Here is an 18,722-nt window from a genome sequence, read left to right as displayed (position 1 = left end):
CAAGTACTGTGGCTCTTTTGCCCCATGGCCAAGATGGCCAAGCCAACATCAAAGTTAGTTCACTAACTTTTAATTCTAGTTATTATTATTATTTGTATGAAAGGCTCGTAGAGAAATTCGGTCTTTTGTGGAAGGGACTCTTATTTTGATAGTTGTAGACTGTATTTCTACGTACATCCAGTAGGAGGCATTATTGTACAAGTTTGCTGCCTGATGACTGTTTACTAAGAGAACGGCAGCTGCACACAAGTTTTTCCTGCCTGTTATTTTGGATGTTTTTCGGGGTTTGGTGTTTCAAAGTGTTAGTTCATGATCATAAAGTAAGTTCTCTTCAGTTTACATATGTTTTAAATCTGTTTGAAGTGTATGGGCATGTACCGATTCACGTGTCTAGCTAAAAAAGATAGGATGTGCAATTTCTGCTAAATACAGAGTTTGATGTTACAGTTTACATAGTAATTGGTTATGCCTTGATACTGTGCAAGGATTAACCAGTATTGCTACCTTTTTGATGATGTTATTTGTGAATTGATGCACGGTTTAATGGACCTGGATTTATTAATATAGGAATACTGAAACCATTTTGTGGGACCAGATCAGTAATCAGAATCAGAATCAGAATCAGAAAGAGCTTAGGCATACAAGGAATGTGTTTTAGTGACATAAGCTTCCAGTACACAGAGACAACAACACACAGACAAAATTTTTTTTTGTGTGTTTGGAGTAAACAGTTTACGGTTTGCAGTTTACCGTACCTGTTTATTTATTTAATCATTTATTTATGTTTGCTATTTATTTGTTGTTATGCCATTTTAAAAAAGGGAAAAATTATACGTGAAATAAAACTCCATACTTCTGTATTGGGCTGAGCGATCTGAGGAAAAATTCACATCTCTCTATTTTTTGTCTGATTTGCGGTATAAGGTAGTCTATATCTTGGTATTTTGGATTTGGATTAAACAAATAAAGTGAATGTAAGCATATAGGCATATATTAGGGTTAAAATCTCATTACATTGTAACATAACATTGCAATCTAATGTGTGTGTGTGTGTGTGTGTGTGTGTGTGTATATATATATATATATTAAAGCAGACGTTAAAGTTAAAAATGACAATTATTAAAAAGCACAGACTGAGTAAAAAGGCTATTTTAATTACACCATTACTCTTTTCAGTTAGCGCTATCATACAAATACACTTACTTATAGGTTTAAAATTCTACATGTCATATTTAATGTCTAACTATAAATATTTCAGCAAAATGTATACAATTAGAATTATTGCGCTCCTGTTTCATTGAGCTCATCTGTTTGGCGCGCATGCGCGGCTGCGCTCGACTAGCGGAGAATCGCTGAAGCAAAAGCTCATGCACTTCTGACAGCAAAATGGAAATATTTCCATTGTTTTTTTAACATTTACAGATGGAGAATATACCTGTGCAATGTAAGTTATGCATTAAGGAAAGCAGCACATCTCAAACACGTCTCTCAGTCTCTGTCAGCCTCACACGCAGCCTTTCTGTCAGAGCTTCTAACGGGGCGAGCGCGAGCCGCTTTGAACTGAAACTATGAACTATAGGCTACTAGGAAAGAAATAAAACGCAGAAATTATTTAAATGCAAAACAAACACCACAAGCAGCTATTGGCTGACCACGAACAGGAAATATGACTTATTTGCTTCATATTTCGATTCCTTAATATCTTGCGGTCTTTAGTTTTTTTTTATTTCTTCTTTTCTTTGAAAAATAACATTGCTGAACATGTACCGAGTAAAATATTACCGAAAATTGATTAGTAATGCCTTACACTACTGCGTTACAGCAAAAAGTAATATATTACTGTAATGCATTACTTTTGTAACGCGTTACTCCCAACACTGCATTTATAAGCATAAGTAGGGAACATTTAACTGTTCATGAGGGAGATTGCCTGGGGGAAGACACTGTTCTTGTGCCTGACTGTCCTGGTATTTGTGGCTCTGAGGCGCCGGCCAGATGGCAAAAGTTCAAAGATGGGGTGACTTGGATGTGAGGGATCCAGAGTGATTTTATGAGCCCTTTTCCTCACTCTGGATGTATACAGTTCTTGAAGGGTGGGCAGGGGAGCACCAATAATCCTTTTAGCAGTCCGAACAGTTCTCTGTAGTCTTCTGATGTCTGATTTTGTTGCTGAACCAAACCAAACAGTTATTGAGGTACACAGTACAGACTCAATGACGGCTGAGTAGAACTGTTTCAGCAGCTCCTGTGGCAGGTTAAACTTCCTCAGCTGGTGAAGGAAATACAACCTTTGTTGGGCCTTTTTAACAATGGAGTCAGTGTGATTGTCCCACTTCAGGTCCTGAGAGATGGTGGTTCCCAGGAACCTGAATGACTCCACTGCAGTCACAGTGCTGTTCATGATGGTGAGTGGGGGGAGTGCAGGGGGGTTTCTCCTAAAGTCCACGATCATCTCCACTGTTTTGAGCGTGTTCAGCTCCAGGTTGTTAAGACAACATTAAAGGGGAAGCTATAGCCTACATAATAGTAGATTACGAACTTGCTAAGCAACAAAAAAGTGGGATAAATTAAAATCACACAAATGCCATCTTTTCTTCCAAAAATCCTTATATAAAAAATAGTAATAATACAAAAAAAAATATATATATATATATATATATACATACAGGGTTGGGGAGTAACGGAATACATGTAACGGCGTTACGTAATCAGGATACAAAAATCCAGTAACTGTAATCCGTTACAGTTACGTCAAAAAACGTAGTGATCAGATTATAGTTTATAGTTCATTTTTTTAAAAAGGGGAATACTTTCAGGATTACAATGGTTTCATTTAAAACTAAATAAACCAGTATTTTGGCATAATAACACTATATTAAGCGCAGCTTGATTAATGACTCACGCGAGTCACGTGTGCCGCCCGCTGGTGCATGCGCAAATAACAGCTGTCTACAATCTCCTCAGACGCAGATTGAATCACTGCTGCAAAAACGCGTTCATTTCATGGAAATTACGCTGCTATTTTGTTTAAAAAGAAGAAATTGCAAACAACGATGAACAGTGCAAACTGTGCCTTCCAGCAAAGAAAACACTTTCTTCATTGAAAGATTTGACATCCAACCTAAAGGAGCATTTGCACTTTTAAAAATTAGTTTTATATTTGCAAAGATAAAAAAAATATATTTTTATTCTCTATTTTCCTTTTGTAGAAACATTTCCATTGTCTAAAAATTGTTCTTATTATATTTTCATTGAAAAAAAAATGAATTTGTATTCTCTATTTTCCTTTTGAAGAAACATTTCCTTAAAAATCTTTCTTATTATATTTTCTTCAAAATAAAACAAAATAATCTGTAATACCAATACCATGCACTAGATGTCTGTATAGTCCTTTACATATCAATTCAGGGCTGTGAAATTCTTAATTAATAAAAGTTGTTGTTTATAAAAAATAATATTTGACCTTGAAGTAATCCAGAAGTAATCCAAAAGTAATCAGTTACATTACTTTCATATTGTGGTACTTGGATTACGTTACTGAATACTTTTTTTATGAAGTAAGTAGTAACTGTAACGGAATACATTTTTAAAGTAACCCTCCCAAGCCAGTATATATATGGGCACAGTCCAGGAAAAGGTCCGTGAGAGTGTTATCCCAAAGAGGATCAATATCACTTTCACTGACCTTTTCCCGGACTGCAGATGGTGGAATGACTAAGGTATCATTCCCTTGCAGAGCGCAAACTTCTGGAGGGCACATAAGATTGTTGGTGGTCTGCCAGGGGTCGTCTTGCAGGCAAACATCAGTACCTTGAATTTAATGTGAGCAGCCACTGGTAGTCATTTAAACCTGATGAGGAGAGGAGTAATGTGAGCTTTTTTGGCTCATTGAAAACAACCCTCGCTGCTGCATTCTGGATCAGTGACAGAGGCTTGATAGTACATGCAGGAAGGCCCGTAGTCTGGAGAGACTGGACTATAAGAGATTGTTTTAAATGTGCTATATAAATAAACATTGTATTGTATTGTATTGTTCTTTACACTGTCTCTAATGGAGGAGGACTGAATTTTATGTTGAATAATCAGAAATATTAACATGAGTTTCTTCTCCAGTTGAGATTAACAGATGATCATTTTTCTGAAGTGGATGCTGAACGCTCATGTGGAAAAAAGTTAATTACTGATTTTTGATTAAGAATTGATCAAAAGGTGTTCACTGAAAATGATCTGCAGATATGATTGAAGGGACTCTACAGATGTGTGGTTTCTATTTCTAGATCTATTTCACTATTATTTCTCTATTTCTTGATATAAGTTTGTGCTTATTATTGTGCTGCTTCTATGAACAGAACTTTTATTATACTAAGAGTCAGTTTGTTACTGTAAATTAAACGGATTTTGACTTGCATAAACTGTAATTACACAAACTGCAGTCGCTGATATCAATCCCAGTTTTCATATTTTCATATAGTTTTCAGTGTTTTTGAAACTATTGCTGTCAGATTTGTCATCAGCTATCTCTCCTCTCTAAACACAGTTATATCCTCATGAAGCTGATTGTATAAGACTGAAGCTGTGATATGATTCAGATTCATCAGATGTGTGTGATGAGAGTCTCTTTATGCTCCATGTGTGTCATTATGATCCTCATTAATCTTCAGATCAGATCTCTTCTCATACTGTAAACTGAAACTGAAGTCTTTGAGATTGTAGTAAAATCTGCTTGCTCCATCTAGTGGACAAAGATGAAAACAACAGTTTCTATCCTTACCGTTTTATAATAAAACACTATTAGAGACACGTTTTTATTTACAATTCCTTAAATTCTATTTAATACAAGTGAGATTATTTCAGATTAACTTGGTGAATGTCATTCAGTTATCAACTCTTAAATAATTATAATGATAATAATAATGCTGATTTAGCATTTTGTGTGAATTTTAAATGTGTTGGACTTTTACATTTCTTGACTTATAAGGAGTCCATGGAGAAGGACTATCGGTTGGCCTCGAAGAGATTCTGGCAAACTGTTCGACGCCTCAGGAGGGGGAAGCAGTGCCCTACCAACACTGTTTACAGTAGAGATGGGCACCTGTTGACCTCAACTGGGGATATCGTCGGGCGGTGGAAGGAATACTTCGAGGATCTTCTCAATCCCACCGACTTGTGTTCCGTTGAGGAAGCAGTGGCTGGGGACTCGGAGGGGCACTCGTCCATCACCCGGGCTGAAGTCATCGAGGTAGTTAAAAAGCTCCTCGGTGGCAAGGCACCGGGGGTGGACGAGATCCGCCCCGAGTACCTCAAGTCTCTGGATGTTGTGGGGCTGTCTTGGCTGGCACGCCTCTGCAACATCGCATGGCGGTTGGGGACAGTACCTCTGGACTGGCAGACCGGGGTGGTGGTCCCTCTTTTCAAGAAGGGGGACCGGAGAGTGTGTTCCAACTATAGGGGGATCACACTTCTCAGCCTCCCTGGAAAAGTCTATGCCAGGGTACTGGAGAGGAGAATTCGGCCGATAGTGGAACCTCGGATCCAGGAGGAACAGTGTGGTTTTCGTCCCGGTCGTGGAACACTGGACCAGCTTTATACCCTTTCCAGGGTGCTGGAGGGTTCATGGGAGTTTGCCCAACCAGTCCACATGTGTTTTGTGGACTTGGAGAAGGCATTCGACCGTGTTCCTCGCGACATCCTGTGGAGGGTGCTCCGGGAGTATGGGGTCGGCGGCTCCCTACTTAGGGCTGTTCGGTCCCTGTACGACCGGAGCAAGAGCTTGGTTCCCATTGCCGGCAGTAAGTCAGACCTGTTCCCGGTGCATGTTGGACTCCGGTAGGGCTGCCCTTTGTCACCGGTTCTGTTCATAATTTTTATGGACAGAATTTCTAGGCGCAGCCAAGGGCCGGAGAGTGTCCGGTTTGGGGACCATACGATTTCGTCGCTGCTTTTTGCGGATGATGTTGTCGTGTTGGCATCCTCAGACCAGGACCTTCAGTGTGCATTGGGACGGTTTGCAGCCGAGTGTGAATCGGCTGGGATGAGAATCAGCACCTCCAAGTCCGAGGCCATGGTTCTCAGTCGGAAAAGGGTGGATTGCCCACTTCAGGTTGGTGGAGAGTTCCTGCCTCAAGTGGAGGAGTTCAGGTATCTTGGAGTCTTGTTCACGAGTGAGGGAAGGATGGAACGTGAGATTGACAGACGGATCGGTGCAGCTTCTGCAGTAATGCGGTCGCTGTACCGGTCTGTCGTGGTGAAGAAGGAGCTGAGCTGTAAGGCAAAGCTCTCGATTTACCGGTCAATCTACGTTCCTACTCTCACCTATGGTCATGAGCTGTGGGTCATGACCGAAAGGACAAGATCCCGGATACAGGCGGCCGAAATGAGCTTTCTCCGTCGGGTGGCTGGGCGCTCCCTTAGAGATAGGGTGAGAAGCTCGGTCACTCGGGAGGAGCTCAGAGTAGAGCCGTTGCTCCTCCACATCGAGAGGAGCCAGCTGAGGTGGCTCGGGCATCTATTTCGGATGCCTCCTGGACGCCTTCCCAGGGAGGTGTTCCAGGCACGTCTCACCGGGAGGAGGCCCCGGGGAAGACCTAGGACACGCTGGAGGGACTATGTCTCCCGGCTGGCCTGGGAACGCCTCAGGGTCCCCCCGGAAGAGCTGGAGGAAGTGGCTAGGGAGAGGGAAGTCTGGGCGTCTCTGCTTAGACTGTTGCCCCCGTGACCCGGCCCCGGATAAGCGGAAGATGATGGATGGATGGATGGATGGATGGACTTATAAGGAAACAGCCAAGCAAACAAAACTACATACATGTTATAATAGATACATGAAACAGATAATAGATACATGTTTTTATTTTATTTGAATTTTTGTCATGATTCCTAATTATTTTGATTCGCAATTTATAATAGTTGTGCAGTCTTTACATTTTTATTTCAATGTAGAAATGATCTATTCATTTCATTTTATATTTGGACAGATTTGTTACGTGACAGCATTAATGAAAGTTTCTTAAGGGTCAATATCATGTTATCTGCATCTCCTGCGCTCTTATAATAGCAGTCATCACTCAAAATAATGCACAACTCTATTATCTGTATAGCATGTGTGTAAGACTCTTATACAATGAAGTAATAATTTTATGACAAATAAATATTTCAGTGAATAAAACTGTCTGTCTATAGTAGGCTGTTATGGACTACACAGCATTTTTATATTATTTTTTAATAATTTTTAATGATTATTATTTTAAATTATTGTCCCTGAATCAGTACGATACTCTTGTATTAAAGGGGGGGGGGGGTGAAATGCTATTTCATGCATACTGAGTTTTTTATACTGTTAAAGAGTTGGATTCCCATGCTAAACATGGACAAAGTTTCAAAAATTAAGTTGTCCGGTTTGTCACAAGTTTCAGAAAGTTTTTTTCGAGTATGGCTCTGTGTGACGTTAGATGGAGGGGAATTTCCTTATATGGGTCCTGAGGCACTTCTGCCGGAAGAGCGCGCTCCCGTATAGCGGAGCACTGAGAGCACAACAGACTACACTGATCAGAGCCAGAGCGTCGCCAAATGTCACAAAAAAAGTGTGTTTTTGGTTGCCAGGGCAAGACAACCCTGCACAGATTACCAAAAAAAAAAACAGCATTAAGGGACCAGTGGATGGAGTTTATTTTTACAGAGCATCAACGGAGTTGTGCAAGTGTTTGTGTTTGTTCCCTGCATTTCGAAGATGCTTGTTTTACAAAAAAAGGCCCAGTTTGACGACGGATTTGAACATCGTTTATTTCTTAAGGATGATGCAATCCCAACGAAAAAGGGTCACGATCGTGTGTTGGAAACACAGGCGGTGAGTAAAACTGCTTCAAATATCTCTGCCTCCTTGTTAGTGCGTCTGCCTCCCATGCTGGAGACCCGGGTTCGAGCCCCGCTCGGAGCGAGTCGTTGCTGCTGCTGCTCTCGTTCAGTTTCAGCCTCTGGATCTGATTCTGGATCATAAATATACGCTGAATCTGACTGTTAGCCATGGTTTGTTTTGGATGATGGTTTTTTCCTCACCGTAATGTCACAGCTTCCACATGCTCTCAACGCAAAAGCCTACTGGCGCTCGTGATTCTTTAGCTCCGCCCACACGTCACGCCTCCAGCGGCTCGTCTTTTTCCGAAAAAAATCGGCACAGACTATCTTTCTCTCATAAATATAATAAAACTAAAGACTTTTTGAAGTTATGAAGGATGCAGTACTACTCTATAGGTACTCAAGATTAACAGGATATTGAGTGAAAACGAGCATTTCACCCCTCCTTTAAAGTAGCGGTGGTAGCAGACATATTTTGAGTATCAGTTCTGGCTGAAAAGAAGCGATCTAATCCTGTTTACATGAAATAAGCTGCTCCCGAGCAGGTTTAAGCTTACGGACATGTTGATATGACAGCAGCTCCGGGATGAGCTTCGAAGAACCAAATGATCCAAGATCAGGCCAAATCATCAACAATCAAATCCAGCTAACTGAGTTAGTGACATACGAAGAACGGACCCCAGGAGTGTATCATCACACATGTACATCTTCTTCAGCTCTGTGTCACTCATTTAACCTTTACACTCTTTACACTCAGATTTTATTTTGTCACGGAATTCCACATTGAGAATGAGAAGTTGTCGTCATAGCACAAAGCCCCTCCCTCGATATCACGGTCTCCGCCATGTTGGCAGGATACCGGCGGCGAAACAGGATTGTTTACATGTGTTTTTAACTCGGTAGTAGAGGAGCTTTTCGCAATTCTGCACTGTTTTACCATGCCTGGAAGTTACTGCTGCATTAAAAACTATTCCAGTACCTCTCACCATACATATGGAAAACATAGGAGAAGTGGAATACAGTTTTTTTTAGGTTACACCAAGGGCAAAACAGCAGTATTTGGAGAAGCTCTCAAGCGGCACAGAGACCTGGACAGTTTACATCCACGCACACATATGGACAGTGGTGTCAAAAGTACTGCCATTCATTACTCAAGTAGAAGTATAGATACTAGGGTTTAAAAAGACTTTTGTAGAAGTTGAAGTATCAACTCAAGCTTTTTACTCAAGTAAAAGTGTAAAAGTACTGGTTTAAAAAACTACTTAAAGTATAAAAGTAAAAGTAATGTAAGGGGAAAAAAATGCCATTAAGAACAAAAGCTTAGGCCGCACCACAGGGGCCTATTGTGTACTACCCCACCGCCTCAAAAAAACATTTTCTAAATGCCATAGGCCATAATGACTATAATGTTCAGGTTGAAAAATTTGGGATGCACTAGGCTTCTTGTTTCAGCCGCATATATAAAAATACAAAAAATGGTGTGCACATCCCAAACATCCAATTAGGACACAGGTGCAAGACAACTAAATGATATAGACAAATAAAGAAGTGAAGTCTGAACACTAAAAACTACTGCTCCAGAGGAATTTAATTAAGCAACGTTTCGACCTTCAGGTCTTCCCAGGGAGGTGTTCCAGCACGTCTCACCGGGAGGAGGCCCCGGGGAAGACCTAGGACACGCTGGAGGGACTATGTCTCCCGGCTGGCCTGGGAACGCCTCAGGGTCCCCCGGAAGAGCTGGAGGAAGTGGCTAGGGAGAGGGAAGTCTGGGCGTCTCTGCTTAGACTGTTGCCCCCGTGACCCGGCCCCGGATAAGCGGAAGATGATGGATGGATGGATGGATGGATGGACTTATAAGGAAACAGCCAAGCAAACAAAACTACATACATGTTATAATAGATACATGAAACAGATAATAGATACATGTTTTTATTTTATTTGAATTTTTGTCATGATTCCTAATTATTTTGATTCGCAATTTATAATAGTTGTGCAGTCTTTACATTTTTATTTCAATGTAGAAATGATCTATTCATTTCATTTATATTTGGACAGATTTGTTACGTGACAGCATTAATGAAAGTTTCTTAAGGGTCAATATCATGTTATCTGCATCTCCTGCGCTCTTATAATAGCAGTCATCACTCAAAATAATGCACAACTCTATTATCTGTATAGCATGTGTGTAAGACTCTTATACAATGAAGTAATAATTTTATGACAAATAAATATTTCAGTGAATAAAACTGTCTGTCTATAGTAGGCTGTTATGGACTACACAGCATTTTTATATTATTTTTTAATAATTTTTAATGATTATTATTTTAAATTATTGTCCCTGAATCAGTACGATACTCTTGTATTAAAGGGGGGGGGGGGGTGAAATGCTATTTCATGCATACTGAGTTTTTTATACTGTTAAAGAGTTGGATTCCCATGCTAAACATGGACAAAGTTTCAAAAATTAAGTTGTCCGGTTGTCACAAGTTTCAGAAAGTTTTTTTCGAGTATGGCTCTGTGTGACGTTAGATGGAGGGGAATTTCCTTATATGGGTCCTGAGGCACTTCTGCCGGAAGAGCGCGCTCCCGTATAGCGGAGCACTGAGAGCACAACAGACTACACTGATCAGAGCCAGAGCGTCGCCAAATGTCACAAAAAAAGTGTGTTTTTGGTTGCCAGGGCAAGACAACCCTGCACAGATTACCAAAAAAAAAAACAGCATTAAGGGACCAGTGGATGGAGTTTATTTTTACAGAGCATCAACGGAGTTGTGCAAGTGTTTGTGTTTGTTCCCTGCATTTCGAAGATGCTTGTTTTACAAAAAAAGGCCCAGTTTGACGACGGATTTGAACATCGTTTATTTCTTAAGGATGATGCAATCCCAACGAAAAAGGGTCACGATCGTGTGTTGGAAACACAGGCGGTGAGTAAAACTGCTTCAAATATCTCTGCCTCCTTGTTAGTGCGTCTGCCTCCCATGCTGGAGACCCGGGTTCGAGCCCCGCTCGGAGCGAGTCGTTGCTGCTGCTGCTCTCGTTCAGTTTCAGCCTCTGGATCTGATTCTGGATCATAAATATACGCTGAATCTGACTGTTAGCCATGGTTTGTTTTGGATGATGGTTTTTTCCTCACCGTAATGTCACAGCTTCCACATGCTCTCAACGCAAAAGCCTACTGGCGCTCGTGATTCTTTAGCTCCGCCCACACGTCACGCCTCCAGCGGCTCGTCTTTTTCCGAAAAAAATCGGCACAGACTATCTTTCTCTCATAAATATAATAAAACTAAAGACTTTTTGAAGTTATGAAGGATGCAGTACTACTCTATAGGTACTCAAGATTAACAGGATATTGAGTGAAAACGAGCATTTCACCCCTCCTTTAAAGTAGCGGTGGTAGCAGACATATTTTGAGTATCAGTTCTGGCTGAAAAGAAGCGATCTAATCCTGTTTACATGAAATAAGCTGCTCCCGAGCAGGTTTAAGCTTACGGACATGTTGATATGACAGCAGCTCCGGGATGAGCTTCGAAGAACCAAATGATCCAAGATCAGGCCAAATCATCAACAATCAAATCCAGCTAACTGAGTTAGTGACATACGAAGAACGGACCCCAGGAGTGTATCATCACACATGTACATCTTCTTCAGCTCTGTGTCACTCATTTAACCTTTACACTCTTTACACTCAGATTTTATTTTGTCACGGAATTCCACATTGAGAATGAGAAGTTGTCGTCATAGCACAAAGCCCCTCCCTCGATATCACGGTCTCCGCCATGTTGGCAGGATACCGGCGGCGAAACAGGATTGTTTACATGTGTTTTTAACTCGGTAGTAGAGGAGCTTTTCGCAATTCTGCACTGTTTTACCATGCCTGGAAGTTACTGCTGCATTAAAAACTATTCCAGTACCTCTCACCATACATATGGAAAACATAGGAGAAGTGGAATACAGTTTTTTTTAGGTTACACCAAGGGCAAAACAGCAGTATTTGGAGAAGCTCTCAAGCGGCACAGAGACCTGGACAGTTTACATCCACGCACACATATGGACAGTGGTGTCAAAAGTACTGCCATTCATTACTCAAGTAGAAGTATAGATACTAGGGTTTAAAAAGACTTTTGTAGAAGTTGAAGTATCAACTCAAGCTTTTTACTCAAGTAAAAGTGTAAAAGTACTGGTTTAAAAAACTACTTAAAGTATAAAAGTAAAAGTAATGTAAGGGGAAAAAAATGCCATTAAGAACAAAAGCTTAGGCCGCACCACAGGGGCCTATTGTGTACTACCCCACCGCCTCAAAAAACATTTTCTAAATGCCATAGGCCATAATGACTATAATGTTCAGGTTGAAAAATTTGGGATGCACTAGGCTTCTTGTTTCAGCCGCATATATAAAAATACAAAAATGGTGTGCACATCCCAAACATCCAATTAGGACACAGGTGCAAGACAACTAAATGATATAGACAAATAAAGAAGTGAAGTCTGAACACTAAAAACTACTGCTCCAGAGGAATTTAATTAAGCAACGTTTCGACCTTCAGGTCTTCCTCAGCCGCATATATGCCCATTTAAAATGAACGCACTTTAGTACAATGCAAATACATTAAAGGACTAGAGATATGATGACTAGTTGCCAATAAGTATTGTTATAGTGCAAAAAGTCAAACTTCAGAGGCTTGTCATCAATAACTTTTAATGGAATGTTTATGTACATCCATGATTAGCTGCAGGAATCTGCGAGGGCAATGGACAAGAACATTGGTGCAGGCTTAGTAACAATTACACTTGTATGGTGGTCTATTTACAGTAAACATTATAGTGCTGTCAAAATGAATGATTAATCCAAGTGATTGATCAAAAACTAAAACTGAAAAAGAAATCATAATCCTGATACTTTCTTGATTGATAGCTTCTTGTATTTGGTACATACGTCTGCTATGTCCAGTGTTCGGGGGGTAACGAGTTACAAAGTTGGTATAGCCTACTTATCACAACATTGTCAATCGCATCGTCAATCGAAAACGCTAATTTATTAAAACATCTCGCTACCGAACTACCTACAGTAGCTTAATTTGTGGAGGACGAAGAAAAAGCACTCATTTGGTAAATGAGCCAGTGAGAAATAATAACTTTTAAATAGGGTCCAGTGCCTTTTCAATACTTTTAAAATGGTACCGGCTCCTAAACGGTGCCTGAACCGATACTTTAAAAAAAAGAAACACAAAAAAACTATGGATAACTTTAAAGAACATTACAAATATTTAAAATAAATCCATAGCTTGTTGTGCAAGTTGTGCTTCCCTTAATCTAAGGCTAATAAATGTATTTCACAATCTGGGTCATTATTTAATACAAAAGCACACATAATGTTTCTACTGTATCTCTGTCACTCACTCTGATATTTAGTTAAGATGAGTGCTGTCTGTCACTGTCTTAAATCAGTTTTGTGAATTACTGTATGGTCATTCTTTATAAAGTAGCAACAATGTCGTTTTTAAAATACAGTACTGTGCAAAAGTCTTATGGAAAAATTAGTATTTTCTCCCCAAAAAGGGTTTTAAGCCAGTTATTTATATCTTTTGCTGTAGTGTGTCAGTAGGAAATATCAGTTGGTCATTAATTTTAGTAATAATCTAGTGCGATTCTGAATGCACAAGCAGTCTGACAACGGGAAAATTAATGTTTGGAAATGTAAACTGATATTTTATACTGACATACTACAGCAAAATATATAAATAACTGTCCGAACACCATTCTTTTAAGTGAAAATACTAAAGTGTCTAAGACTTTTGCACAGTAGTGTATGTATAAAGTACGTATGATTAAATTAAGTATATTTTAGTAAGTGTAATTAAAGTATGTGTTCGTTCATATGTGTTAAGGGCTAGATTTTCGCTGGAGGAAACGGCTGTGGTGTGATGAGCGAAAACTTTACAGATGAGAAACCGACTGCTACCTCGTGACTTTTTGTAAACTGTATTTATGACAAAGAACTGCACAGATATGGATATTCTAACAATCTATCGATAAACACATACCTTGTGTCCTCTGTTTGTTTAAGTGCGCATGCGCTGCTCCGTTCGCGGTCTGCGCCTCTGCGGATTGAAGAACGCGCTCAAAGACGGGAGGAGACCGGTCTGACGCTGCTTTCATGTGAAATTTAAGCGGACTGACTCTGAGGCGATCGGATACCGGTTCCATACCCAACCCTACTTTTAAGAAATATATATTTTGATAAACGAACCCAAAACTGTCTATGTCCTTGCTGGACTGTGATGTGATTTGTGTCACGTGCAGGTGCGATGGATCGCGTAAAGACCAATAGGGTGTCGGAATGGTATATGTTTATACTTCTCATCCAACCACAATCAAATTCACTCCATCCGGATGGCGCGATTTATCTGGATAGGTTTTTTTTTTTTTTTTTTTAATGATGACAAGCCGGAATGAAAACAAGCCGAAATGAAATAGCAGTAACGAAGCTATTTTTAAAATGTAAGGAGTAGAAAGTACAGATACTTGCCTGAAAATGTAAGGAGTAGAAGTAAAAAGTCTGCTGAAAAATAATCACTCAAGTAAAGTATAGATACCCAAAATTTCTACTTAAGTACAGTAACGAAGTATTTGTACTTCGTTACTTGACACCTCTGCATATGGACATTGGGAATTATATTGTTTTTGGTTTAAGTTACTACACAATGCAGGAGTTTAAAAGCCACAAGTCTTTGGAAAGTTACGAGGCTTTCTGCTTTGGCTGGGTCCATCTACAGCAGGTGATGAAAACAGTGTTGTACTGGCCAAAGTTAGTTTATTCACATGCGTTTTAGTGTATTGTAATTACATTGCATTTAGAATGCACTTCTTTTGTTGGGGGCTGCAAAGTGGGCAAACCAGTTCTGGGTTAGCTAGGGTAGTTAAATGTGTGATTGCGAGATGTAAATGTCCTGGTTAGATTAAAGCCATTATCAGCGTGAATGCAAGGTGACTTACATTGTAAACAATATAATTCAAAATGTCCATATGTGTGCACGGAGGTAAATTGTTCAGCTCTCTGTGCCGCTGTAGGGAGCTCGTATGGGTCAATATTTTGGATGCCTGAGAGCTTTTCCAAACACCGCTGTTTTGTGCTTGGTGTGAGCTTGTTCCTGTAAGGTCCCCTTTCTTTCGCCTTATGTTTTTGCATTGCTTTACTTTCTTCCTTTTCTTTCTCGTATACGTAGATCCGTCTCGATCTGTTCCGCCGACAAAATAAATGCGCAAAAATTAAAGATCTCTGAAATGTTTAGTCGCGCCTCTGTGAAGTTCTGAAGGCATTGCCCCTGGCAACCGATAGCTTATCCTGCCATCATGTGGTCGGCTCAGACCCCTCCCAAATCAACCCAAATCGGCACGTGACTCCTCACTCTCAATAGTATGTTCCTGCACAACCGGAGGCTGCAGATCTGGGCCGCAGTTCTAGGACCCTAGTTTTTCTTGACAGCGCCACCTACCGTACTGGACGATATAGCGATGGCTGCAACCCTGTTGGTTTAGTTTGCGTGACTGCAAACTTTGTATATAGCATCAATATATTAATCTCAGTAGTATTTGTTTTTAAATTTGATTTTTGATTAAAAATGCAGCAGAGGTTAATTACCAAGTGTGATTTGAGTCAAAATTTTTAATTTAAACATGCATTTACACAAAATATAAATGAAATATCAATTTTGTAAAATTGATGTATATCAATTTTAAAACAATTGTAAAAAATGAAGAACCTTAAAAGTCTTAGTCTCTTGAATTATACAGTATATTGATTAACCTCCTGAAGGTGAATTAGCTCATTATCAGGTAAGTTAAAGTTGGAATCAGCGTATGGAGTCACTAAATTACTGCCGATATTTTAAAAGTTGTTGAGAGGCAAGACAAGACACAAGAATGATTCAAGAATGTTTATTTATATACATATATACATACATGTGTATATATATATACAGTACAGACCAAAAGTTTGGATACACCTTCTCATTCAAAGAGTTTTCTTTATTTTCATGACTATGAAAATTGTAGAGTCACACTGAAGGCATCAAGGGCTATTTGAGCAAGAAGGAGAGTGATGGGGTGCTGCGTCAGATGACCTGTCCTCCACAGTCACCGGACCTGAACCCAATCGAGATGGTTTAGGGGTGAGCTGGACTGCAGACAGAAGGTAAAAGGGCCAACAAGTGCTAAGCATCTCTCGGGGAACTCCTTCAAGACTGTTGAAGACCATTTCAGGTGACGACCTCTTGAAGCTCATCAAGAGAATGCCAAGAGTGTGCAAAGCAGTAATCAAAGCAAAAGGTGGCTACTTTGAAGAAACTAGAATATGACATTTTCAGTTGTTTCACACTTTTTTGTTATGTATATAATTCAATATATAATTCCACATGTGTTAATTCATAGTTTTGATGCCTTCAGTGTGAATCTACAATTTTCATAGTCATGAAAATAAAGAAAACTCTTTAAATGAGAAGGTGTGTCCAAACTCTTGGTCTGTACTGTATATATATGTCATTTTTGTGACAACATCACAACAGCACCAAAGTGAACCCCTTTTCCATCAGTTGCTGCATGGATAGAATGGCTGTAGGCTTCAACTCTAGAGAAAGAGAGAGCGAGAGACAGAGAGATAAATAAGAAACATTTGTTTAACATATTCAACTGAAATATATATATATATATATATATATATATATATACACACACACACAATTAGCCTAACCAAATCCATAAAATCACTTCCTATTGGCCATGCAGAACACATGATATCAATGGGCTGTATGTGGAGTAGACCTGCAGATTAGGCCAAATTGTAACAAGCTATTAACACTGCCAAAAGCCTCATTCATCATTGCAGAACAATGCCAAAACAACAGGCTAACACATACTGCAACTAGGCAGTCAGTGCAGTTTAATTATGAAAGATATTTATACATAAATATGGTAAAACTATGACTATTAAGCCAGTATTCACTCTAATACATTAAGCTGCAGGTAAATCTTACAAACCTTACATCAACCATGCTCTTGTCATCTGATAAGTTTAATTTATGTGCAGGCTAGATTCACTTATTATACTCCGTCATTAAAACACAACAAGGGTTTCATATTATCATGGTTTTGCGCACTGAAAGATTATTAAAAGCTTATTATATTTTTAGCCTGCACAATACATTTACAGGCCTCTCAAGTTTTGAACTGAGTTCAGAGTGAGATTTTGGCGGCGGCAGCGATGGCAGCAGGCGGTTGATGGGGACAGGTGTCTGATTTCATAAATGACACATATTCTTACAAATAAAATAATATGTAATTCAGCATTTGTGTGTGTGTGTGTGTGTGAGAGAGAGAGAGAGAGAGAGAAAATAATCAGTGTTGTTTATTGTAGGTGTTGGTACTTGGTAGCTGGTTTTGAGGCCAGGGTTTTTGTGGCTCCCATTTGAAGCACTGTGGTTCCAGGCCAGCCATGTTTACTATCATGATGGATGACAAGGTCCTGGTTTTGGTCTTGTTTAATCCCACCATGAAGAAAACCCTCTCAGCATAGGCATTTGAATGAGGGAGCACTTACACCAATGCAGCTATTTTAGAAATCCTCCCTGCTTCTGTCCCTCACACCTTGATGGACACAGGAGTTCTCTTGTCTGCAGACTAAGCACCAGTAAAAAGACCTAGTGGTTCCCTTTGTGATGAACGGCCATCGGGTTGACCACTCCTTCTTAAAGGAACACCTATAGGTGGCTGCTCTACTTAACCCTCTCGTTTTCCCTGTTTCCAGTGGGTTCTCCACTGTTTCCTCAGTCTCTTCCATGGACCCATCCTCTACTGGCACCCTAATTGCCTCCTCCACTGTCTTCTCCACAGTCTCCTACTCTGACCTAGCCACCTTTGTAGGGAGCAGATCTTAGAGCAAAGCATGAAAGAATGCTCCTTTGCCTCTTCCCTTGCATCTTTGAAATAGACGAATGCAATAATCAAAATTATACATTGGATAAAATATAATGAAATAGCTTAGACAAAACGTTTTCAAAATGGGGACCAGGAAGTTGTGCAGTAAAAATAAAAGGAAAGAAAAAACTAAAAATAATTCAAACTACTGCCATACAAGTATTATGGATAGCCCTATTATATAAGTCTCTTATATAAAACTGTCAGAGTAGTCCCGCATCCTCTTCAACATATAACGTTAGCTATAAAAATAGTGGGCTAATAATAGGCGCAAAACATACGGCCAACCACGTACGATGGCCAAAAATTGCGGGAGGGTCAGGGTCATAATAACCATCAGACCAAAACATATCTTAGATTGTCACACCATATATGTCTGAACACATATATTCCCCAGCAATGGTGAGATGACTTACTGTACTCATAGGATGCTTACTGTCCTCTTCTGTAACCGTTACGTTACCTACTTCAGCGAGAGTCTGAATCTGTTTTGCGCACGAGCCTGTGAAAATCTTACCCAGATACAGCAATGCTATTTTCTGATTGGCTGATCGGTAGCTATATATTTTTTTATTTGATTAGCTGGTGAGTGTCAGGCATAGACAGTAAAAGAAATGGACACAGCGACCCCATTGGAACTCAATTGAGACAAATGAAGCCCAGTTTTAGCGTTTTTTAGTACTTCCGTTTCTGACGCGCAGACTCAAACGAAGCTTGACGACGTCAGCAACCTGTCTGACAGATGTAAATCTTCTAGTAGCTGTGCGTGCAAACTGTCATCGTTAATCTTGCAGAGACGGCGAGCTTGAGCGGGGAGATCTTTGTCGTGAGTGAGCAGGAGTAAGTATTCTGATTAATTATTGTGTATAGTATTTTAAAATGTAACGCCAGTACGCCATATTAAG

The 18,722-nt window shown here is 39.9% G+C and overlaps 1 long non-coding RNA gene across 2 annotated transcripts in view; it reads left to right on the top strand.

Moving 5' to 3' along the window:
- Positions 1 to 18,722, top strand: part of LOC113039125 (uncharacterized) — a 32,837-nt gene continuing 14,115 nt past the window's right edge. The window contains exon 1 of one of the 2 annotated variants that reach the window (XR_003274876.1): positions 1 to 320. This is a non-coding gene — a long non-coding RNA (uncharacterized LOC113039125). The remainder of the gene's footprint in view (positions 321 to 18,722) is intronic. The other variant, XR_003274875.1, reaches the window with a different exon arrangement.

The sequence above is a fragment of the Carassius auratus genome, chromosome 21, assembly GCF_003368295.1.
Source record: "Carassius auratus strain Wakin chromosome 21, ASM336829v1, whole genome shotgun sequence".
Classification (NCBI taxonomy): domain Eukaryota; kingdom Metazoa; phylum Chordata; class Actinopteri; order Cypriniformes; family Cyprinidae; genus Carassius; species Carassius auratus.
This window is presented reverse-complemented; position numbering and strand designations above follow the sequence as displayed.